This window comes from Piliocolobus tephrosceles, chromosome 13 (assembly GCF_002776525.5).
Source record: "Piliocolobus tephrosceles isolate RC106 chromosome 13, ASM277652v3, whole genome shotgun sequence".
NCBI classification, from domain to species: domain Eukaryota; kingdom Metazoa; phylum Chordata; class Mammalia; order Primates; family Cercopithecidae; genus Piliocolobus; species Piliocolobus tephrosceles.
The window spans coordinates 82,318,127-82,344,097 of record NC_045446.1 but is presented as its reverse complement, the minus strand read 5'-3'; the positions used below and the strand labels follow the sequence as shown (position 1 = coordinate 82,344,097).

General features: G+C 39.4%; 1 protein-coding gene across 2 annotated transcripts in view; it reads right to left on the bottom strand.

The window, feature by feature from the left end:
* Positions 1–25,971, bottom strand: part of FAT3 (FAT atypical cadherin 3) — a 547,597-nt gene that overhangs the window by 471,434 nt on the left and 50,192 nt on the right. The window lies entirely within an intron of this gene.

Genomic DNA, 25,971 nt, shown 5'->3' with positions numbered 1-25,971 from the left:
CCATACAGTCTTTGTTATTATTTCTCCTTAATATAAATGAAGTGATTTTAGTATAAACACATCAAACAGAAATATGATTCCAGAGCCATTGTCCTTTAGTGAATCTCAAGTTTCCTTTGAGTGACAGACACAGAGAAAGGGGAAGAATGAATAACACTAATAATACCCTATTCGGTGATGCTGCCTCCAGTCACTTACCTCTAGTCTGTTCAATGTTCCTTGCAAGACAACTGATCTGACCACTAGGCATGCAACAAATATCTACTGATAGCCTGTGCCAGCCACAATACAAGACAAAGTTTTCCCTGCCACTAAGTCCCAGCAGCTCTTTGCTGAAAAAAAAAGAAGAAAGTCCAAAGCCATGTTCACATTCCAGGCTCTACATCCCAGCTTCAGCCTTCTTTTCAGCCTTTGGTTCCTCTTACTACACCCCCTTCTATACCCAATACAACATTTATAGACGTGTACACCCTTGCCTCCTGCCCTCGGCCTCTGGTCAAGCACTCACCTCCTTTGAAAGAACACTCTCCTGCCTCCTCCATCCTATGTGTCCTGCCACAGTTCTCTTCAAAGCCCCTTTAACCCCATCCCTTTCATAGGGCCTTCACAGATGCTGTCAGTTACTGAAAAGGAACGATAGGATAGCTTCAAGATGGAGTTTGGCTCAACCTAGAGGCACCCAAGCTCAACACAGGCACTTTTCCATCAAAAGTTGCTCCGGGCACTGAAGAAGTGAGAGAGGCTCAGGGAAGATCAGTAAGAAACAGGGGCAGAAATAGGATTTGAAGTGGCAGGCAAAATGTCCAGCAGCTAGTAGAGCCCATTTAAGGAATAAATGAGTTAGAACTTGAATGAGAAAAATTGTTGTGGAAAGAGGTTGTGAAATAAAGAAAGCAAACTGGTCTTTCTCACTGGTCATTGCAAGGAGAACTAGATGTATTCCAAAGACTGTACGGAGTACAGGGAAAGGAAAATTTCTGAGACATGTGCATCTCCCTGACAGCACAGTGAAAAAAAGTTGACCAGAGAACCCAGTAATACATGATTTAAAGGTTTGCTCACTTATGGACAAACGGGCACCAGGCACAGCTGACAGCCTGTAATGCTAGTCAGACCTGCGTTCACAACTTCTTCCATCACACTTGTTGGCTGATTCAGGCACAGGATCTTTCACTGTCTAAATGTCAGTGTCTTCACTTGTCAAACAGGGAGGAAAAAACAGCAGCTGAGTATCAGGAGGAGCTATGAGGGTTCAGCTCGCTGCCTGGCCGTCTGCCTGGGGCTCGGCCCATGACCTGCCCCTTGCCTTAGCATTTCACCTACCCCACTTACAGACGGAGAGTTGACTCAGTCCTCAAGAGAACAAAAATAGAAGATATAGCCAAGAGGAAAGGGAAACAAATATTCAATGTTTTGAGGTAGATTGTCACTCAATAGAATGCAACAATATAATTTTAAGCAAAACACAATATTTCAGAAAGCTTCCTCTTCAAGTCTGCTTAGAGACAAAAATGTAAGATCTCTAAAAGTTGCTCATGCAAATTTCATAAATCCATGTAAGCACACAATTCCTTAGTTACCATACACATGGTCACTTGCCAATAAAACAGGGAGAAGTTGAAAAAATAATTCAAGTGCTTTATGCAGGCCTAGATCACTGCAGAAACAGACTGAAAGAGACTCAACAGATATTTAAACAACAAATTAAAACCTCCTAATACAGAACCAGACATCTTACCTAATTTTGCAGACAATAAAAACTGAATAAATGGAAACTGAATATTTTCTTATCAGAAATAGAAAAAAAATTACTTGTTAATGTTTAGGCTCTCAGCAATATGAAACTACTAAATAGCAAGCCACCAAAACTGAATATCACCAATATCAAAGTGATATTCAAGTTATAATTAAGTTACAACATTAAAGGTGGTATTTGACAAAAAACTGAAGAATTATTCTTTGAGATGTATTTAAATAAAAGTATCCAATCCAAACTGAGGAATAACTGGTCTGTCCTTTTGAAACACACATTTCTATTGAATAGCGTGATATCAATGGGCAGGAGAATGATCTGAGACAGGAAAACCTCCGTTAATGGAAAATGAGAAAGTTAATCAACAAAATCATACTGGGTATTTTATGAGCCCTGCTGAAAATACCATTCACAGAAATAAAATATCATCGTTATGACTGAGCATAATAAACCTATTACTAGTCTTAAAGGCTATGTGTGATAGAAATCATTTAAATCAATTGAGTTACTGTTTCTTAGCAATTTGATAAAAAGGAAAAATAGTGTAATTGGGAATCAAGTGCTCCTTTGGGAGCTCAAAACAAGCCAGCTGGGTTTGTAAGTGCACTTTAATCTGTTTGTATATTTTTTCCCTTGTATTAAAAAAAGGAAAGGCACGAAAGATTTACTGAGTCAAGATGCCATAGTACTGAAATCTGTAGAATTTAAATTATTAGTAAAGATTTAGTTATGATGGATAGTTCTGTCTACTCTCAACTTCCGCATCAAGGAGTTGAAAAGCTGACTGAGAGCTGTTTCTTGCCATGTCTTCTGGAACTGCTGAATCCTTCAGGACTAGAACTTTGATGTGAAATTCCACTCGATACTAAGTTGAGTGGGAGACAAGAAGAGCGGTTCTAGGATGTCCCCCTGAACTAAGACTGAGCATAGCTCTCCACATGCAATCTTGGTTCAGCCTTTTCCACCACTGCATCCTTACCGAGCGATATATAAAAGTGTGGCCACTTTTGGGAAAGCAGAAACCATGATGTATGGACTTATCAAAAAGACCTTTTCCATTTATGATTTATAATTATCATCCATAAGTCGTCCTAATAAATACTAAGCACCAGTAAAATGCTAAGGCAGGAGTCAGCGAAGTTTTTCTATAAAGAGTCAAATTGTGAATATTTTGGGCTTTGTGTGTCAGATGGTCTCTGTGCCAACTACTAGACTCTGCCCTTGAATGACAAAACCTGTGTTCCATTAAAACTTTATTTCCAAAATCAGACAGCCAGACTGCAGGCTTTACTTTGTTGACCCTTGCTCTTACAATCATCTACAGAAATAAGAACGGGCATAAAATCTAAATGGACTTTCTGTGTTCCTCCTTTCTTGGTTATTCTTAAGGAAATGATCTCTCATATAAACCAAATTTCCTATATTCCTGAAGACACTAAGAGGTTAAGAGGTTATCCTCTCAAGATGGCAAGTATCCTATGAGCCAACAGGCTATGATTTTGTCATTTAGCCTGAGGAATGGCAGGAAGTCTCGCAGATAAAAAAAAGTCCATCTGAAATCGACTCACTAGATCCTGATTCTCATTTATCTCCTTTAAGACTAGTCAGGGTCCCTGGCTTTAGTGACAGGTACACAGCTGGAGTTTAAGAAATATAAAATATGGGAAAAGCAGAAAGTGGACATTCAAAATACCAATCCAATCATGAAAATAAGCACTATTGTGACACACTTAAGGATTAAAGAAAGCTGAGGTCTAAAAGAAATATAAAGATACTCCCCTATCTCTGCTCTGTATCTTCCAATTAGTCTTCATGGGAATTTTCAGTTTTTTCAAGCCCCTAACTCTCTGTTCTAGGCATCCTCTATCAGAATTAACAAAAACTGGAGCCCCGTGAATAGTCCTGGATCTATGCAAGTTAATTAGATCCCTCTCACCTGCAATCTATTACAAGTTTCCCCAGAAGTCATGTCTATTTAGAAATGTGGATCTATTTAGATCATTCTTAAACCACATTTAAGAATGCTACACAAAGATGAAAATAGGAGCACAGCACAACATCATGACACATAAAAAGTTAATAGCAACACAAACGTTAAGCTTTTAAGAAAGCTGTTTTATAATTTGATCACTTACATAAGGAAAATCAAATCCAGACGTAACATAGCAGCTCTGGTTTCCAAAGGAGCACTAATAAATGAGAATGGAATATGAATTGGGGGTAGGAGAACAAGGAGCCTGTGACCAAGAGCTTTCACTCAGGGAATGTAAGTCAGGGGTCTGGTGGAGAGGGGACTAGGGAAACACTGAAGTTCCTTTTGAAAACTCTTTTGCTTCATATGTAATATTTAAAAGACAGATTGTTGTTTGGCTTGGAGGTCCAGATACTATAAAAATGTTTTCTCTCCAGGCCCAGTGATTTCCTAAAAGCTATCATAGGCACAATTTTGTTTTGGAAAGACTGCAAGCATTGTAAGGACAGGGCTCTCTCTTGGTTATTTACCAACAGCAACTAAGGCAATTCCCAGCAAGATATGCCCATTAAAAACCAACTTTTGGAAACAGCTTTGATTCAGAAAAGAATCCAAGGAAATTCCTAAGCAAACTACATTATGCATCTGTCACTGCAGACAGAAATGAGCACACACAGGTATGCACCCTCTTGGCATGGTCTCCAGAGTGGTAGAGCCAATAGGCAGTTCAGATGGGTCCTGGGGAGGCAAGAACAGTGAGACAGGCTCATCGTAAGTAGCATCCTTACCAAAGGTGCTCGTAGCCTTCTGATGACTTGGCCTGCAGCAGGGTCACATTTGGAGGATAACAACCAGGACCACAGCAAGACATGGAGTCTAATTGATGCCAGGAATTATTATCATTAAATATTTGTTTTCTCTTTGTGTGTGTGTGTGGGTTGGGGGGGGGTGTTTAACTTTTTCACTGAAGTTTGTTGTTGCTGTTGTTGTAATTATTCCTAAATAATTGTTTTTTAAAGTAATTTTTTTTCTAGCCTGCCTAAAGTTGGCTTCTTTAAGGTCTAAGGGGACTATTACCTAAAATGCATTCACTAAATGATGGATTTACTAAGAGATTTGCTAAGTGACATGAAATACCTTGGTTATCCAGTATGAGGAAATTTTCCAGACACATGAATTACTCTCCTCCATTTGTGGAAATCAATTAAAAGATGTTTTGATAGTTGATGGAATAGAGTTGGAAGAGAATTCAGATAACCTACATACAAAAAACTCATTTTGATCAAGAGGCAAGTGGGACTTCAACAACTGACTTGCTTAAGGTCACACTCCCCATCAGTGAGGCGGAGACTAGAATTCCCACCTGAAAATCATCCCGCTAACCCTCCCCCGTCATTGACTCAACAGGAATTCATTAAGCACCTGCTGGTTTAAAGGTAAAGCACCTTCTATTCCTACTGCTACTGTTCTCTCCTGAGTTTAAGGAGAATAGTTCTCACCTGAGTTTAAGGACAACCATCACTTGGAGATCCACAGTGAGCCGCAATGGTTCTGTGTCATATTCAGGAAAGTCAGGGTCTATTACTTTATGTGTTTTGTTGTTTTGTTTTACTTTTAAATATTCAGTTAGTCAATTTTCTCCCATCAAGAGTGGTTTAAGACTAAAAAAATTCCCACCTATGAAACTCTGACCATGCTATGGCTCTGCCCAGTATATTTTCCATTGTGTATCTTTTTCCTTTCAATTGAGTTCCCATTCACCTGTCAAATGGCTTCAGATATCACTTCCCCTCTGAAGATTTCCCTGATTCATACACTCCTTCTCTAGGAATGATAACAATGACTCTCCCAGGCTTATTATTTACCTTAAGCATATTTCTGTGGCTAAAATCCCTCATTATGCTACTTTGTATTTATTGGTTTAGACACCTGTCTTCTGACTGTATTACATGTTCTAAGAGGACAGAGACCATATCTTCTCATTTTGTTATCCCCGTAGCTCAGCATTGCACCTAAGAGGCATCCAATACATATTATACTGAATTTGAGAGTGTGTACAATTTAAAATAGAGTCCCTGTAATGAGTTTAGTTATCTAATGAGAAACACAGCCCTGTTACCAGCTGACAGTGAACTCTTCCCCACAGCTGTGATTTAGAAATAACTTGCATAATAGGTTAGCATTTTTAAAAGAGGAAATGAACCACAACAAAATCACCATGGATTCTTATGAACTATCAAAACAGCAGGTTATGCAAAAACGGTGATGTGTAGAAATTCACCTCTAAACCCAAAAAGAGAGCTTATAGAATCAAACAGTTGCCTCTATACCTTCATTATCCTTTATTCTCCTACTCCGGCCCTGATTTTGTCCTGTCTGACTGGTATTTTCCAAGGCATACATCCAAGCTGCCCTGGTGAAATGCCCTAGGACACTACCTAACTTCCCACATCTGTCCTGGTGCTCATCATCATCTGCTCCCACCAAAGGTCAGACGCATCAATCTTTCCCAGCAGGATGTGGACAGATCTGCATCTGTAAAGGAGGCTAGAGGAGTCATCCAGAGAGTCTCACCAATTTCTGTCTGTGTTCACCCTCTTAACTGGAGCCTGCTACACAAGGGCATCTCACAGGTGACCTCACGCCCCACTAAAATCTCATTACTTAGATGTTAACTGCTTTCCAAGGACTGGCTTTCTATTTGAACCATTTTTACGTCCCAAGTAAGTCAGTGCTGTTTAGTCGATAAAGCACTGACAAAATTTGGAAATAATCTGAACGAAGTGGCTCTTCAAGTGGTTTCTCAGATGCACTTAAGAAAACATCATATCCATTTTCCCAATTAGAGAAAAAATGTATAAAATACACTATCCATTTTCCCAATTAGAGAAAAATGTATAAAATACACTATCCATTTTCCCAATTAGAGAACAGTGTATAAAATACACTAACTTGAGTGCTATATAAATTAATTATCATTGATTGATGTTAACGTGGAAGGTTTTTTCTATTTTTTTTTTTGGCTTCCAGGAGACTGCCTAACTGTGTGGAGATGGTTGGCTCTGAATCACATGGAATAGGGTTTAAAACAAAACAAAAGATAGCCAGGCATGGTGGCACTTGCTTGTAGGTCCAGCTATCTGGGAGGCTAAGGAGGGAGTATCCATTAAGTTCAGAAGTTTGAGATCAGCCTAGGCAACACAGACACCTAATCTCTAAAAAGCAAAAGAAAAGAAAAAATAAAAAACAAAAAAAAAAAAGGAAAAATGTTTATGCCGAAAGATTGGTACTTTTTCTAATACAATTATTCACACATTTATCAACTTTGAGGTGATAGGAGCTATAATAAAGCACATTTCAGGGCCCAATTTGCACCTTGCAAAGCTAGCAGAAACAGGGAAACCCCCCAAAATTGGTCCTAGGTGTCAGATGCTTTGAACCATCTGCCGGCAAATGGATTGATGCCTACTGTCCTTTCCAACACTACAAATGTTATTTTTCCAACCACGGCAATCCAGTGTCTTCTTAAACCACAGTCACTGGCATCTGAAGCATAGAGGTAGGGTACAGTCTAATAAGGCTCTACTTTTCCGAAATGATGGCCAATATGAGGTGAATCAAATGCAATCCTGCTGCTCCAGTGATGCAAGAGGACAGATTAGCTAACGGCCTGAGGCATCTGTTCCCACTCCAAGGCTCCTGATTCCATGCCCATCCTTATTCAGACATGCCAAGAACACACAAACATCTAGGAATGTAATACCCAAGGCATATAACAAACGAAGAGGCTGATCAATCTGTGGAATGTCCTCAGCACTCACTGCTGAATAAACTAGATCAAACGAGAACACATTTTAATTTGTGAAATGGCAGGATTATTCTGGGTTTGTAACTTATAAAGAGAACAAGTTAAACAAGCACCATGGCTATCCACACTGAAACTGGCAGGAAAATCTATTTTTCTTTTCCCAGCACATCAGGGAAAGAAAATTTGGTATTTTTCAATTCAGAATGTCCTAAAGCAGAGATGTCACTGCAGAAATATTAAAATACAAGCCAAATGTATCTAAGTAAGTGTATTCTTCAGATTTTTTTTTTTTTTTGAGACGGCGTCTCGCACTGTCACCCGGGCTGGAGTGCAGTGGCCTGATCTCAGCTCACTGCAAGCTCCGCCTCCAGGGTTGACGCCATTCTCCTGCCTCAGCCTCCAGAGTAGCTGGGACTACAGGCGCCCGCCACCCCGCCGGCTAATTTTTTGTATTTTAGTAGAGACGGTGTTTCACTGTGTTAGCCAGGATGGTCTCGATCTCCTGACCTAGTGATCAGCCTGCCTCGGTCTCCCAAAGTGCTGGGATTATAGGCGTGAGCCACCGCACCCAGCCTATTCTTCAGATTTTTAAAAGCCCAGTGACGAGAGGGTAGTGTGTTTTGTTCTCCTGCTGAGAAAATTATCCTTTTATTGTATACAGCTTTGTTGAGCATGTTTCCAAAAAAGAAAATCATCCAAGCCCATGTGTTGTATTTCTCCTAGGCAAAGAGGTAGTAGAGAAATACAAAACTAATGCAATGCTTTAAAAAAGTAAAACAAGAAATGACAAGCTACATTTAAAATTTTACAAAAGTAACTACATTTTATTTTGCAATGAAAAGCCACCAGTGACTGAGCTTAGCAAAAGAAAAATGACCCAGGAAGTATAACTTTCTAATTGACTTAAAGTACTCTGTATTGACCAGATCACCAAATCCATGGGATATTTTTCTAGTTCTCTTTTTAAGCATCAAACTCTCAATTGTTCTCTAGTTTCTGGAGCAGTTGTGGTTTCATGAAAGGTTCTAGTTCCTCAATCACGAACTGGTTGGGGATAAGGGGCAGGTGTCCATGATCTCTCTTAGCTTGTTTTTAGATATGTGAATATTGTTGTTAGCAAGATAACTCAAAGCAAAGCCTAAGGAGCGAAGCCAAGAGTGACAAGGATAGAAAATGATATCTCAGTATGCCAAACAAGAGAAAATCATTAACCAAGCAGCAACCCACCAAAGAAGGGCGCATAAGGCAGTACCCCCAGGCCTCCAAATGCAAAATGCAAAACAGACAGAGAAAGTGGGTGTGGCTGTTACCTGTTTCTATAGCAACTCCTGGAAGGACAACCTGTGCCAGTATCACCAATATGCATGCACAGATCCCAGAATCAGGGGCAGAATTGAACCAATAAAACTGTGTCTGCTTCGTGAGAGGACTCACTGAGACCAGCCATGCCTTCATCTCAGTTCTGCTAAGAATTTTTCCTCTCCCGCCTGTTAACATATATGGAAATAATATTCTTGGTGAAAGCTCAAATGATTATATAGAAAAGTGTCTTAAATTTTCAACTTTGTGCCGTTCAGCAAACTCACCCTGATACTATTTCCTTTTTTTATTGCTTTTAGTTCAAGCAGGAAAAGCTGAAATTCTAGACATTCAGTTGAGTATGAAGGGGCCTCTTATGGCAAGATCCAGCATAGGGAAAGCCAATTCAGACAGAAGAAGCTCTCAAAACTGATCCTTTCCTTTATCCCCTTCCCACAGAAACAGAAAAACAAGAAAATAATAAGAACACAGAGGTGTAGTTGGAGAAAAATGTGACCCCCATTTAACAGGTGTTATCTAAATAAACTAGGGCTCGTCGAACAAATGATCATGGTGATTAAAAGGTACAGATGAGACAGAAAACTCAACATATAAATAATAACCACCATTTGCTAAACATCTATTATGTTCTTTTATATATAACACCTTATTATCGCAATAAATTTCAGGAAAGAGGAATGCCATTCTCCCTATTGCATAGATGATCATAGGCCCCATCACAATGGTTTGTTGAACCATTTTGTGCTTCAACAAAAATGTTTTCAAACACAGAAGGGATCCTTCATTGACATTAAAATTGTATAGAATATGATTTCATCCATATGACATATGTAAAAGGCAAAATTATGGAAACTGTAAGAAGATCAGTGATTGACAGGTGTTGGGGTATAGAAGGAAGAACAGGCCAAACACAGGATTTTTAGCTCAGTGAAAATAGTCTGAACACTATAATGTTGGATACATGTCATTATACATTTGTCCAAACCCACAGAATGTCCAGTACCAAGGGTGAGCCCTAATGTAAAATGTAGGAGTTGGGTGAGTATGATGTGTCAATGTAGGTTCGTCAGTTGTAATAACCGTATCACTCTGATGTTGGGGATATTGACCATGGGGAAGGATGTGCATGTGTGTGTAGGGGGGTATATGGGAAATCTCTGCTTACCTCTCTATTTTACTGTGAACATGGAACTTCTCTAAAAAGATAAAGTCTTATATTAAATATATATGTGTGTGTATGTGTGTGTGTGTGTGTGTATATGATAGTTGGACTTTTACTCTTTGTTAAGAAAACATAAGAACATAAAATTATAGATTGTGAATTTTGTTAATTCTTATTACAGCTAAATATGTTAGAAAAAAGTAATTATCTATGTGGGAATCATAAAAGTCATTGAGTCTCCAGACAATGGTTGGTACCTATATAGATCTAAGAATCCCACGTGAATGTGAACAATCTCCAATCTTCCATGAGTCAAAGGGCAACAGGTTACAAATCCTACCCTACATTCTGCTACTTTGCTAGGTAAACTCAAAAACAAGGCCTGGTCCAGTGGCTCATACCCGTAGTCCCAGCACTTTGGGAGGCTGAGGCGGGTGGATCACGAGGTCAGGAGATCGAGACCATCCTGGCCAACATGGTGAAACTCCGTCTCTACTAAAAATACAAAAATTAGCTGAGTGTGGTGGCACGTACCTGTCATCCCAGCTACTCAGGAGGCTGAGGCAGGAGAACTGCTTGAACCCAGGAAGTGGAGATTGCAGTGAGCCTAGATCGCACCACTGCGCTTCAGCCTGGCAACAGAGCGAGACTCTGTCTCAAAAACTAAATAATAATAATAACATGTTGGGGATAAGATGCCCATCCACTCCTGCAGAGACAAAGATATCAACACAGCACCAGGTTTAGTTTGGTTCTTTATATCTTTGGAGAAATACGAAAAATTTGGGGAAAGCCCAGACAAGAGCAATGAAAATGATGAAAGGGTTGGAATGTAAGAGAAAAGGCTGACGAATGAGGATTAATTAGCCTCGGGAAGAAAAGACTGTGGGGAACTTAATATTCTCCTTGAAATATGGCAAAGGCTATTATACAAAATACGATCACCATGATTCACAATTCCACCGAGAATGCAAACAGAGGAAACAGGCTTGTGAGAAGACACGATGAATTTAGATTCAGAAAAGATAAATCTTTTCATTGTAAGAGTTGGAGGCACTAAAATAGGTGGCAACTTAAAGACTTTGCGAACTTTGCTTTCCTGCAGGGCCTGCTCCTATTCCGTCGGCCCCTCCCACCCAATTTAAACACCGCCTCCTCTGAGAATCCCTGGATTCTCTCCTTCCACACTAAACAGAGCCAGTGTTTTTCAGTGTCACCAGAAGGGCTTGTCAAAAAACAGATTCCTGGGTCTCGCCCTGAGAAAAGGTTCAAGTGGGCCCTGTGAAATTGTATTTCTTACAAGTGGTGGGTATGTAGACACGCTTTCAGAAGCAATGAACTAGATACAATGTCTCCCTACACTTACCTCTCATGAAAATGCATCTGTACTTCTCTGGGCACTTGACACTGCTCTTATACCACAGCATTTTATATAACTGCCTACTAGATTTTGGTCTGATGAGACTTTGAAATCCCTACAATGCCTACCAGAGTGACATTAACATGGCAGGGCTCAAAAAACATTACCTTTAACTTTTTTCCTAGAAAATTAAGGTCAGTCTAACTTGCCTAGAGGCCTTCACTGATTTTATCATCATATATATATATATATTTTAACCCTGTTTCCTGGCCTAAGAGACTCCACACCTTTAAGACCTTCGATGTATGCATTTGAAGTTGTCCCGTATACCAACAGTACATAATGAACAAAATAAAAATAAAATTGAGTATGATATGTAAAAATTTCCACCCCATAAGGTTTATTTTCCTCATTAGAGATTTGGCTTATGTCCCCAAGATTATATTCCAAGAAAATGGCAGGAAAGGAGCCACATTTTTTATTTATTGTTTATTTTGCCTGGTTCTGGCAGGGAGGCCAGGGAGGTCAATGAGCAAATGAGGACCTGGCATATCTGAAATCATGCTGGTTGCAGCTGAAGTCTGGGCCAGAAACTGATCTGGAAAATTATTCCGTACACTCGCTCCCTCTTCTCATCAGCTACTAAGCTTACTCGTTAGCTGAGAACAAAAAGCCAAAAAAAGGGACACAAGAATGTACAGCAGCAAAAATAAGAACCCCCTAATGGAAAAACTGGAGAATGTCTCTTGGGCTTCAAGTTGACTCAACAAAGCCATTGTCAGATTGTATGTCCAGTACTAGGGCATCACATCATAATTTCTCAGATGCCTCAGAAGCACGGTTAAAGCTCCACCCTTCCACAAAGCAAAATGGTCCCGGAGTAATTACTCTCTCTCCCCACTCCCCACTGTACTTGAATTTCTTTTTTTTTTCTGATTTCTCTGTCTCTCTCGCTCGCGTGTGTGCACATACAAACACACACACACGCATACACACACACCTATAAAAAAATTCAAGTACAGTGAACTTTTAAGTGGCTACATAGCATGCAGGTGAGAAAGGCAGGGCAGAAAACAGCACAAAGGATTTCTGGATTTGTAGAATTCCACAGCTGCAGCACATCTGATGATTAAAAAAAAAAAAGATCACCAATCACCACACACACAGCAGGTATAGTCATAATCCTAAAAACACCCTCAGGTAAAAGAAATGTAAAAAGTAAACTCTTTTTAAAATTCCTTACATTTTTGACCCTTATTCGTTCCATGCACTTTTTTCTTCTTTTCCCAGGATCGAACAACATATACTTCTTATTTACTTCTTCTTACAAATGAGTCGAAAAAACCAATTCAGTGGTTTGTAGTTCTCCTTGAAGAAGTCCTTCACATCCCCTGTAAGTTGGATTGCTAGGTATTCTATTCTATTTGAAGCAATTGTGAATGGGAGTTCACTCATGGTTTGGCTCTCTGTTTGTCTTATATTGGTGTATAAGAATGCTTGTGATTTTTGCACATTGATTTTGTATCCTGAGACTTTGCTGAAGTTGCTTATCAGCTTAAGGAGATTTTGGGCTGAGACGATGGGGTTTTCTAAATATACAATCATGTCATCTGCAAACAGGGACGATTTGACTTCACAAACCACTGCTCAATGAAATAAAAGAGGACACAAACAAATGGAAGAACATTCCATGCTCATGGATAGGAAGAATCAGTATTGTGAAAATGGCCATACTGCCCAAGGTAATTTAAACATTCAATGCCGTCACCATTAAGCTACCAGTGACTTTATTCACAGAATTGGAAAAAAAAAACAAAACAAAACAAAACAAAAACTAAAGTTCATATGGAACCAAAAAAGAGCCTGCATTGCCAAGACAATCCTAAACCAAAAGAACAAAGCTGGAGGCATCACGCTACCTGACTTCAAACTATACTACAAGGCTACAGTAACCAAAACAGCATGGTACTGGTACCAAAACACAGATATAGACCAATAGAACAGAACAGAGTCCTCAGAAATAATACCACACATCTACAGCCATCTGATCTTTGACAAACCTGAGAAAAACAACAAATGGGGAAAGGATTCCCTATTTAATAAATGGTGCTGGGAAAATTGGCTAGCCATAAGTAGAAAGCTGAAACTGGATCCTTTCCTTACTCCTTATACGAAAATTAATTCAAGATGGATTAGAGACTTAAATGTTAGACCTAATACCATAAAAACCCTAGAAGAAAATCTAGGTAATACCATTCAGGACATAGGCATGGGCAAGGACTTCATGTCTAAAACACCAAAAGCAACGGCAGCAAAAGCCAAAATTGACAAATGGGATCTAATTAAACTAAAGAGCTTCTGCACAGGAAAAGAAACTACCATCAGAGTGAACAGGCAACCTACAGAATGGGAGAAAATTTTTGCAATCTACTCATCTAACAATAGGGCTAATATCCAGAACCTACAAAGAACTCAAACAAATTTACAAGAAAAAAACAAACAACCCCATCAAAAAGTGGGCAAAGGACATGAACAGACATTTCTCAAAAGAAGACATTCATACAGCCAACAGACACATGAAAAAATGCTCATCATCACTGGCAATCAGAGAAATGCAAATCAAAACCACAATGAGATACCATCTCACACCAGTTAGAATGGCAATCAGTAAAAAGTCAGGAAACAACAGGTGCTGGAGAGGATGTGGAGAAATAGGAACACTTTTACACTGTTGGTGGGATTGTAAACTAGTTCAACCATTATGGAAAACAGTATGACTATTCCTCAAGGATCTAGAACTAGAAGTACCATATGACCCAGCCATCCCATTACTGGATATATACCCAAAGGATTATAAATCATGCTGCTATAAAGACACATGCACACGTATGTTTATTGCGGCACTATTCACAATAGCAAAGACTTGGAATCAACCCAAATGTCCATCAGTGACAGACTGGATTAAGAAAATGTGGCACATATACACCATGGAATACTATGCAACCATAAAAAAGGATGAGTTCGTGTCCTTTGTAGGGACATGGATGCAGCTGGAAACCATCATTCTCAGCAAACTATCACAAGAACAGAAAACCAAACACCACATGTTCTCACTCATAGGTGGGAGTTGAACAATGAGAACACCTGGACGCAGGAAGGGGAACATCACACACCAGGGCCTGTTGTGGGGTGGGGGGAGAGGGGAGGGATAGCATTAAGAGATATACCTAATGTAAATGATGAGTTATTGGGTAACGGTTAACAGCACACCAACATGGCACATGTATACGTATGTAACAAACCTGTACGTTGTGCACATGTACCCTAGAACTTAAAGTATAATAAAAAAATTTTTTAGAAAAAGAAAAAACCAACACGCCCGCACAATTTAGTAGTCAAAAGGATTGTGTCCACTCCACTCCACTGTATTCAGAAAAATTAAAGTTCTGTTTTCCCAACCACTGGTATAGAATGCTGTCTGAGGCTGGCAAAACACAAAAGAAAAATAAATCTACACGTTCACTTCTAGGAACCACAACAAGAAATGACTCTAAGCTATAAGCACTACCCTGCAATCATGCTGGCTCCTAACTGTGAAATATGGTCATTATCTTATGGAACTGATCTAATTTTGTACTCAATGCCCTAAAATAAAGGGTTTCTTTTGAATACCAAATACAAGGACTAGGACCAAAAAAATGATAATAATTTGACAGCACTTTACAACACAGCTTTTTTTCCTCCTCCTGTCACACTAAATAGCAGCAACTGACAAGTGCTCTACAGGATGAATGAATGAAAGAAGATGCATTTGCTGAGCTGAGGAAATTCCACAGTTAAACTGTAGTGGAGGGTTGATATTAGCTCATTAGAGGGCTTAATACACAGGGCATAAGCAGCATATTTCATGAAAATTTACAAATGTATTGAAATGCAGCTGGAATGACACATGATGGTATTTTTTTCTCAAGTACAAAGGGAGAAAAATATGCTTAACGCTTTAAAAGTGTTGCTGTTCAGGCTGTACTGATGTGTTTATATATATATATATATATATATATACACACACACACACACACACACATATACACACACACATACACACACACACATATGAAAGCTCCATGAATTCAGGTTAACAAAGAAAGCAAATATACTGTGGTGACATTTATTAACATCTGTGCTAAAATCATGAATAAGAATTATATATAACACTTGGCCAGAGGAACTTAATTTTAAATATCACGAGAAGAAAGCCCAGAGAAGATGTATAATCTTTCCCCATGAGACCTATTTGCAGCAGAAGAAATAAAAACAACACTTCTATACATAATGTTTAATTCATTAACAGTTGACAGGATTATTAAAGAAAAATATTTAAATATGGGCATAATTTTAACACGAACTTTTGCTGAAAATTATTCCATTTTATTTTCTCATCAAAGCCAGCCCTTCACCTAATCCCATAATTTGAAAGAACAGAATCAAGGTCACTCTCTCATTTACTCAAATCATTAAAAATGCCTTCCTTCGCATCGCTATGCCGTAATTTCCATAGGAGTTCATGTGCTTGCTAATCCTCTCATTTTCTTAACATCACCATTTATTCACATAAGCACATGTTCCATATTTTATCCATGCTTCTGAAGATTTTTCTGTGCTCCCAGAATATGATCCACTAATCATTAAGAGGACTCCCAATATCAGAAATGTCCTTGCAAACCTGGAACCCAGCCTGACCAGGCAAAGAAAGATGAAATCCCAGTGAGGGCTGGTGTTTGCTGAGTGTTCACTCTGTGCCCTGCCTTAAGTGAGTTGTTTCATACATTTATTTAATTCAGTGTCATCTTCCAACCCAGGCTGTGATTACTTCTCCCATGCTTCAGGTGGGGGAACTAAGGCTCAGAGAGTCTAAGCAACAGGCCACAGTCAAGAAGCTGACTGGAGAAAGAACTGGAGTTTAAACATGAAGCTATCCCCCTGCTATGGACCATATGATACCCTCCCTACACCCCCATCAAACCTATATGTTGAAGCCCTAACCCCACTTTGTGGCTACATTTGGAGTTATGAGGAGGTAGTTAAGGTTACATGAGGTCATAAGAATGGGGTCTTGATCTGATAGGATTAGTGTCCTCAGGAAAAGAGACACACCTCAGATCTCTCTCATGCTGGTCTTTGCACGTGATCAGTGGAAAGGCCACATGAGGACAAAGCAGCCATCCAGCAGCCAGAAGGAGAGCCCTCACCAGAAACTGAATCCTGCTGGAATCTTTATCTTGAGCTCTCCAGCCTCTACAATGGTGAGAAAATAAAGGTTTGTTGTTTAAGTCACCCGTTCTGTGGTATTCTGTTACAGCAGCCCAGCTGACTGACACACCCATTCTAAAGCTCTTTGCCACCACTTTGCCTCATGGGCTGGGAAGGTTCATTCCCCATCAATTTCTGCAGCAAAAGCTTCCTTTTGATCCTCCTCATCTTTTATTGTCTCCTTATTAGTGACATCCATATGAATGAAATGTATGATTCTGCAGGAGGCTCATCATAATTTAACAGGAATTAATGTCCTCTTATTATAAAGGACCCTACAAGCCGATGTTTAATAGTCAGCAACAACTGGAATTAATTCGTGTCAGATGAACATCAAGAAAAATCCATTTATGACCCCGAAGTCATGAAATTTAGCATAATTACACATGCTCTTGTTTGGGTAATTTTTTCTCTCCTCATTAAATTAGGTGCCTACATTAGATTTCAGTCTGATCAGTCTTGACTACTTACATTTATGTAATCAAGGGCATTTCCTCTCAAATCAACCAGAAGTTACACAAGCAAACTATAGTAAATGCATGAACCGAAGCAAAGGTATGAGTGCTGAAAAGCTTAGAAAATTCATTCTTAATATTTATTCATGTTATCCCTCAACAAATATTTATAGAACACTTACTATGTGGTAGTCAGTGTTGTAGGTTTGTAGGAGATGTATGAAGTGACAAGGCATAATTCTAAGAAGCTCTTCAAGAACTGTGCTTGCCTTCCCCCTCACCACTGCAGCTCCAGCCTTTAGCACACCGGAACTTCCATCACAAAGGGGAATAAAATAAACCCATTCTCTTGAAAATATCCCGTAACTGTTCAAAGTCAATCTCCATCTCCCTGGCTGTCTCTTGCTAACAGAGTTTGCCCCCAGTACCCTCTTGTAGTACGTCCTTAAAGAATTTTCCTATCTAATAAAATCACCTGGTTTTAAGCCTAAGCAGAGAGAGTACAAGGTTGGTATCTGGCAGCTAGAACAATTGAGTGTCACCTTAAAACAAGTTTAGCCTCTCATAGCCCCTTTCTGTGGTGGTCTGCATGGGTCAAGCCTTCTAAGATATTAAGAAGAAAAACTTAAAAGGCACTGACTTGACAGTATCATGATAAAAACAGAGTCCCCTTCATGCTCTGTAGAGTGGATTCCTCATCTGGCCAGGAAGAGAGTGGAAACCTGGAACTGCCTAGTGTTTACCTGCTAGGATGCCTTTATCTGATCCACCTTGGAGATTTCAGCCACCTGGATTTCAGAGACACCTGGAATCTGGACGTTGGGTAACTAGTATGATTTGTTGTTACTGGTTCCTGGAAAGGAGTTGAAATCAAAATGTTCCTCCAGGCCAAGTGCATACAGAGCATCTCACTGGAAGAATCTGAGTTCCCTCATCCTTCTGAAAGAATTCTGGAAGTCTACCACCATCTGCACAGCTTTCATGGCAGTAAATTAATCCAGGTTACGAAGCAAAGATATCAGATTAGTTCATGCAGAGGAGAACACCGTGGTTCCCTTGGTTACTCCAGTTTAGGAGGCACTGAGGCATTTATTTAAGAAAGTAACACTTACTTATAAAGGATTTTTTAAGGACCCTTTATGTGCTAAAAATACAATCAGAGAGGAAGTGTATAAACTGCTACTAAAATACAGTTTTATCAGAGCCTGGGGTAACACAAGGAATCAGAAATAAAATATATCTAGTTCTGTAATAACACCTAAAATAGTTTATTTCCCAGAGAGCAAGACAATCTCCATAGGAATGTTAAGACAAAGTGATAGAAAGTATGGCTCAAATGGTAAAAGAGTTTCTTTAAAAAAAATTCTGCTGCTGCCAAATTAAAAAACAAAAACTGAACTCATAGTGGAAACTAGGAAGGATGTATAAGGAACACTGTATCAATCAAGCACATGTACTCATGAACCAAGGAATGAAGATTTTTCTCAGCTTTTACAATAACAAGACACATTTCAAATTTGAGAATATGTCTTGAAATATTCACAGTTTCAAAATGTTCACAGATTTAACTAGGAAAATGGGGGAAAGCTCAAAACAAAACAATTTTGCTAAAGAAAGCAGAATTTCACTGTTCACTGAAAATTTTAAAGTTCTACAAATTACCTAAGAACACAAAATTTCTAGCCATTCTCATTCCCTAACTTCTTATTGCCCCCTTTCCAAATATATATTTTTCTAAAAGTCCTCCAATTGATGAATGAATCTTTTGTTGTTGTTGTTTTGAGACAGGGTCTTGCTCCTGTCACCCAGGCTAGAGTGCAGTGGTGTACTTGAAGCTCACTGCAGCTTCAAGCTCCTAGTCCCAAGTGACCCTCCCACTTCAGCCTCCTGAGTAGCTGGGACCACAAAGCATATGCCACCATGTCCAGCTAATTTATTTTTGTAGAGATGGGCTCTCGCTGAGTTGCCCAGGCTGGTCTCAAACTCCTGGACTCAAGTGATCCTCCCGCCTTGGCCTCCCCAAGTGCTGGGATTACAGGCATGAATCTTAATGTATAAACTGGAGCCTTGTTTGAATGCCATCCTTAGAAGCCACTGGAAAGATTATTAAATGAGATCATATTATAGTAAGGTCTTGCTGAATAATAAACCTCTTTGGAGAAGGGCTTGAGAAAGGTTGTGCCACAATGAATTTCACATTGCAGCACATGCTGTTCTGAGGATGCTCCCAGGTGCACCCTCCATGATGCCTGTGCTTCTCCAGAGCACCATGAGAAGGCACTGGAAAAGTATCCTCCACGATCAGAGTAAAGCAACCTCCACGCCCCAAAGTGAAACATCTGTCAAACAGGAGAGATCTGCTTGGGGAAAAATGGTCATGAGGGAAAACACAGGATAGGGTGGTATATTAATCAGTGTTATTCAGAAAAAAGTGAACCAATGGGGTTCATACACAAAGAGATTTATTATGAGGAGTTGGCTTGCATGATTATGGGGGCTGAGAAGTTGCACGATGTTCTGTCTGGAAGCTGGAGGCCCAAGAAAGTCAGTGGTATAATTGCATGCCAAACCCAAAGGTCTGCAAACAAGGGAAGCCAATGGTATAAGTTACCATCTGAGTTTAAAGGCCCAAGAACCAGGAGCATGCATGTTTAAGGGTAGGAGAAGATGGATGTCCTAGCTCAGGCAAAGAGAGTGAATGGCCCTTCCTCTGCCTTTTTGTCCTCCATGGGCTCTCAGTGGACTGGGTTGAGTGATACTCACCCACAATGGTGAGGGCATTCTTTACTCAGTCTAGTCAATCAAATGCTATTCAGATGCATCCTCACAAACAAATGTAGAAATGTTTTACCAGCTATCTAGGCATCCCTTGGCCCAAGCAAGTGGACACATAAAATTAACCATCATGGGAAATAAGAGGTATCTGGGGAAATTGCCAGTAGGTCAGCTTCATCCACCTGCCATATTATACCATGGCAACATGGTCTTCACACAATGGAGTTAGGCTGTGACCAAAGACAGGCAGAAGACCTCAAAGGTCAAATGAACACCCATTGAGAAATAGTGTTGGGAATGTGACAAAGATGGATTATCTACTAGGTAGATAATCCAGGGTAGTTTACTTGGGATTCCATTCTCCCAGTTCTTTTTATTTTCTTCTTCCTGCCTGACAGAATTAATCACTCCTTCTTCTGACCCTCCCACACCCAGCATAAATTCCACTAGTACAGCACTTGTCGCAGTGTGTTTTAGCCATCAACACATCTGTCTTTCTAGCAGTAAAGCTCCTTGGGAGCAGGAATAATGTCTTTTTAATATTTGTACTCTCTGTGGTAGTGTCGGGACTGGCATATACAGATCCTTGATATTTGTTGAATGGAGGAACTAATGAATGAGTTCATGGATGAAAGTTCCAAAACTTTTACTTGTTTTTCTCTTCAGGGTAGTATATACAACAAACTTTTTCCTTCCTTCCTTCCTTCCTTCCTTCCTTCCTTCCTTCCTTCCTTCCTTCCCTCCCTCCCTCCCTCATCCCTCCTCCCTCCCTCCTTCCTTCCTTCTTCTTTTTTTTTTTTTGAGACAGAGTCTTGTTCTGTGGCCCAGGCTGGAGTGCAGTGGCACAATCTTGGCTCACGCAACAGCCGCCTCCTAGGTTCAAATGATTCTCCTTCCTCAGCATCCCGAGTAGCTGGGACTAACAGACACCCACCACCATGCCCAGCTAATTTTTTGTATTTTTAATAGAGACGGGGTTTCACCATGTTAGCCAGAATGGTCTCGATCTCCTGACCTTGTGATCCTCCCACCTCGTCTTCCCAAAGTGTTGGAATTACACGCATGAGTCACTGCGCCTAGCCCCCATACTTATTTTGTAACACTCCATAATACAAACTTTTCTCTCCAGATGGAGCAACCGAGCCAGTGCATTGTCCTACACATTCCCCACACTGGGCCTTTAGTAATGCAGTTGCTCTGGCCTAGAACACCCCTGGAAATCAGCTCTACCTCTGCAAATAGCAACCCCAAATTTTAAGTCCTAGCTCAAATCTAACTCTTTTATATCTTCCTATATTGTACCTCTAGCTCTCATCTCTAAACTCCTATATTTACATTCTGCAATATCCACCTGGCACTTAATCACATACTGCAATGAATTTTATTTAACTCACTGTTTCTGGGAGCCTTCTCAATGTTACAAAGAACATTCCTTTTTAGGGAATAAGAAGTGAATAAGACTGGCTCAGGGAAACACAGAAAGTGAAAAATCCTTGAATTAAACAATTTAAGAAGATATTGAGTGTGGGAACCTAGAAGAGTGGGTAAAGTAAGAAGAAGAAACAAAGAAAACCTCAAATACAAAATCAATGTAAACAGACATCTTGCTCAGGTACCACAGACTTTTTCTGCTTGTTGCCATTACATCTATTTGTCACCCCATACCCATCTTTATTTTTCTTTCTTTGGAGACAGAATGGTGGAGAGGAGCTCAAGCTCTGTATGTAAGCTGAGGCCATAGTACTACCAAGTTTGCAAGTAAACTTGTCTGTAAGACTGATGGGCCTGGTATCTTGTTAGTGAATGAAGCACGCTTGGGTGGAGGTAGAAAGGATGAGTGGATGAGTTTTGACTTCTAATTCCACTTGTTTATGTCCCTTGTCCCCATCTTCCTTTCAGATTTTCTCTTTGCCTTTGGTTTTTTGCAGTTTTAAATATGACATGTCTAGCTATGGGGTTTTTGGTGCTGGTCTTTGTTTTGTGTGGTTTTTGATACTTATTCTGCTTGGTGTTCCCTGAGCTTCTTGGACTTATGGTTTTTAGTCTATTATTAATTTTGGATAGTTCTTTTTCCTTTTTTTTTTTTTTTTTTGAGATGGGGGTCTCACTCTATCACCCAGGCTGGAGCTCTGTGGTGCGATCTCAGCTAACTGCCGTCTCAACCTCCTGGGTCAAGTGATCCTCCCACCTCAGCCTCCCAAGTAGCTGGGACTACAAACACGCGTCATCACGCCCAGCTAATTTTTTTGTATTTTGTGTGTGTGTGTGGAGACGGGGTTTCACCATGTTTCCTAGGCTGGTCTGGAACTCCTGAGCTCAAAAGATCTGCCCGCCTCAGCCTCCCAAAGTGTTGGGATCACAGGCGTGAGCCACTGCACCCAGCCCAAAAATTCTTGACTAATATTACTCTAATTATTTTCTCCCCTAGGACAGAAAATAAACAAAGACTCACCCTGAAAACATTATACATCATTTATGCTTTCCCACAGCTCTTGAATTTTCTGTTTGTCTCTTTTGTCCTCATCCTTTTCTTGGTCTACATCTCAGTTTTGGAAGGTTTATTAACTTATCTTCAAGTTCATCAATATTTTTTCCCATGGTTGTGTTATGTATACCTATGAACTTGTTGAAGACATTCTTTATTTCTGTTATTGTGGGTTTTAGTTTTTAATTTCATTTATTTTTATTCTTTTTTAAATATCTCAGCTTACATTACCCATATAAGCTTGCATGTTGTATATTTTTTTCATTAGAACCTTTAACAAATGAAACATAATTATTTTAAATTACCTGATAATTGCAAAATCTGTGTCATAGCTGAGTATGGTTCTGAAGCTTGCTTTATGTTTTTGGATGCTTTTGGTTTCTTTGCCTTTTGGCATGCCTTGTAATTTTTTTGTTGAAAGCCAGACATGTTCTATAGGATAACAGGTACTGAAGTAAATAGGCCATTGTGTGAGAATTTCTATTAATCTGAGATGAGCTGTGTTTAATGTTTATTGTAGCTACTGGTGCCAAAGTCTTCAAATTCCTATAGCAGGCTTCTTTGTTCCTCTCCTCCGAGCTTTGGGGCTTACCTTTGTACTGATTCTCAGAGAGAGTATGTGCCTTGCAGCTTTTCAGCCGGGCTCCACTATTATTATTACCAGAGCCTTGTCATCATGGTAGAGGGTAGGGGAGGAGGCTGTTGCAAGTCTTCTTACTTAAGTCTCAGTCTTTAAGCGAGGCTGTGTTTTAAGAGTGTGAATTTCAGATGTGTTTCTGTCCCTCTTCACAGGTAGAACTTTATTTCTGCCCTACCTTCAGCTCTAGTCCCTTTCCTGGTTATTTCCTTGAAGCTCCCCTGTTGACTACGGTTTTTATTTCTTTGGACCAAATTGTCTTCTCCCAGCTGGGATAAGTTTTCAGAATTGTCCTGTGGGGAAGTGTTTCCTCCTAGAGATGAGGTCTTTGTTAAGGAGAAGAGTCAGGAAGGGTTTCATGAAGGCTACTCCCCTTCAAGCTCCTGTCCCAGGGCTGTGAGGATCCTCTTACTGAGTACCTGGTAGAGTTCCAGGGGGAAAAGCCTGTGAAAGTGTGAAGACCTTGTTAGACAGCAGCTTCCAGGAGCTCATTAATCTCCCACTAGCCTGCACTCAGCTTACAGCAATTCATCAAAATAACTAGTAATGTATCCCTGCCAGCTTATGGCATCTGGTGGTTTCTGCTCCAAGTAACCAAATATCAAGAAAAGTAAATTTCCAGTTTTTTCATTTTTCTCTTGTTGTAAGAATGACAATAAGGACTTCCAAACTCTATACATGTCAAGGTTGAAACAAGAAGTCTTCTTTATGGTTTTAATCTTTTCAGGTTTTCTATTTGTTCTTAGGTCAAGTTTAATAATCTATATTTGTCCCAGGATTTTTTCATTTCATTTAGGTTTTGTAAATTATTGACACATTGTTTTTATGGTATTCTCTTAGTGAGTATCTGTACATACTTATATGACTCTTTTAATTTCTACTAAACCTGAAATTATGTATTATTTTGACTATTACTGATTTGTGCTTCCTCTCATTTGTTGTTCATATCAACTTACTTCATAACTTTATTATATATTATATTTAATTTTGATATTTATCTCCCTTCTATTTAGATGGCTTACCCTGTTGTTACTTATCTAGTATTTAAATGTCCAAGTGTCTGTTGCTTTGGAGAAAAAAACTTTATAGAAAGTACCTCCTTCATAGGGCTGTTTATAAGAAAATGCACACCTGACAGGAAGTAAGTAATGCAGAAATATGCCATGACATGACCTTTTATTGCCAAACCACAGCACTTTTAATTTCAGAAATCTTTGTCTTTATTTTGGTTTCTTATTTGGTCCATTTATAATACTTGCCATTTCTCATTAACCTGATCTTCTGAATATTAGGTCTGTTTTTTGAGGACTGTGATCTGCAGAGAAAACACTTAGAAGGACATAATCAAAGTCTAAAGCCTATACCTTTTGTGGATAAGTGATCCAAACCTAAGACAGTTACAAAGAAAATGGCTCTCAGTTGTTTTCAGCCAGACTTCAGGCCTTCTATGGATTTCTTTGGCATTACTTCACTAAGTTAATGAATCATCACTTGACATTTAATAATAAATACCTGATGAAATTATGCATATGTCTTTTTAAAAGTTCAGCTTCAACCCATTTTGCTAGATAAAAATACTATCACGGGCAAAAAGTCACCCACGTAAATAGAGAAAGCTACTCCACTGCGAAGTGTATTTTCCCTTCCTGACAATCTCAGAGGCTCTGGGCAAGAGCCAAGAGAAGCCAATAGTCTGTGCCTAGATAAGAATATATACATCCCAAGCCCACACCAACAGACTCTTGAAGCATAGCAGGCAGGAAGAAACACACTTAGCAAACTCAGCTCTGTCTGTATTGCACCTCCTTTTGGCCAGATCTGCCTTCTTGATGACATACCCTGGATCCCTGGTGAATACACAGATAGTAGTGCTACAGAAGGATTACACAGGGGTCTCCTAAAACATCTAGGCTGTCTGTGGCTGAGAACTGATTTGTGTAAGTGGTTGTTAAAAGGTAAAAGCTCCCTTAATCCACTGGCACTTAAGGGGCTCACCAAATCAACCACTGCTCTCCATTTCCTCTGTAAAATATGAACCCATGGCCACAGCTGGAATAAAGGGTCGTGGAAAATAGGCATTTCTGTAGGATATTTCCTCTTCTGCTCCCACCAACCAAGTTGCGTGCTTGTCAAGAATCAACCAAGTTTGTTCCCCAAACTAGGTATGCCAGTTTTACTTGTTAACAACATTTTATAATTTAGTTAAATATTTCATATGAGCGTGCATGGAAAGAAAATTAAGTGAGAATCAATTTTTTAAAAATCACCCATCAAATTAGATGTGGACAAGACAATCTTAAAATTTTACAGGAATATCGTTAACTATTTCCTCTATTGGTAAAGGAATCTCTAGTCTGAATTCTATCCTCAGGTTATTTCATGTTTTGAAATTTTCACTCCATTATAAAGAAACTCCAAAGGAAATGGTCAATAGATGATATGGGCTTTATGCAAGAAACATGATGTGTGATATCAATCATGGGACTCTTAACAAAACAACCACAAAACTCTCAGTCTTACACTAAAAGGTTGGAGAACTCATGAATAATTTACATCTTAGTATGTGTATATATGTGTATGTAATTGCTAATAATCCCACAGTCTCATTGAATTATTTGGTTAACAAACAACTCGAGGTCCTGATCATATCAGATATAAAGGATTCTATATAGTTTCATTGAACAGATTAATGCTCTTGATTTCCTGCTCATTTTTACTTGTCTTTACTATACTTACCTTACCAAATACTTTCTCACATTTCTCCTTCATTCTCACTACAATCCTCTGAAGTAAGATTGTGTTTATTATGGAAAGAAACTGAAAATCAGAGAAGCCAGGATTCAAACTCAGAACATTGTCCCAAGCAGTATTTTCAAATCAATGTGAAATCAAGTTAGTGAAAAGCAACCAACATTTCTAAACAAAATAATGGAA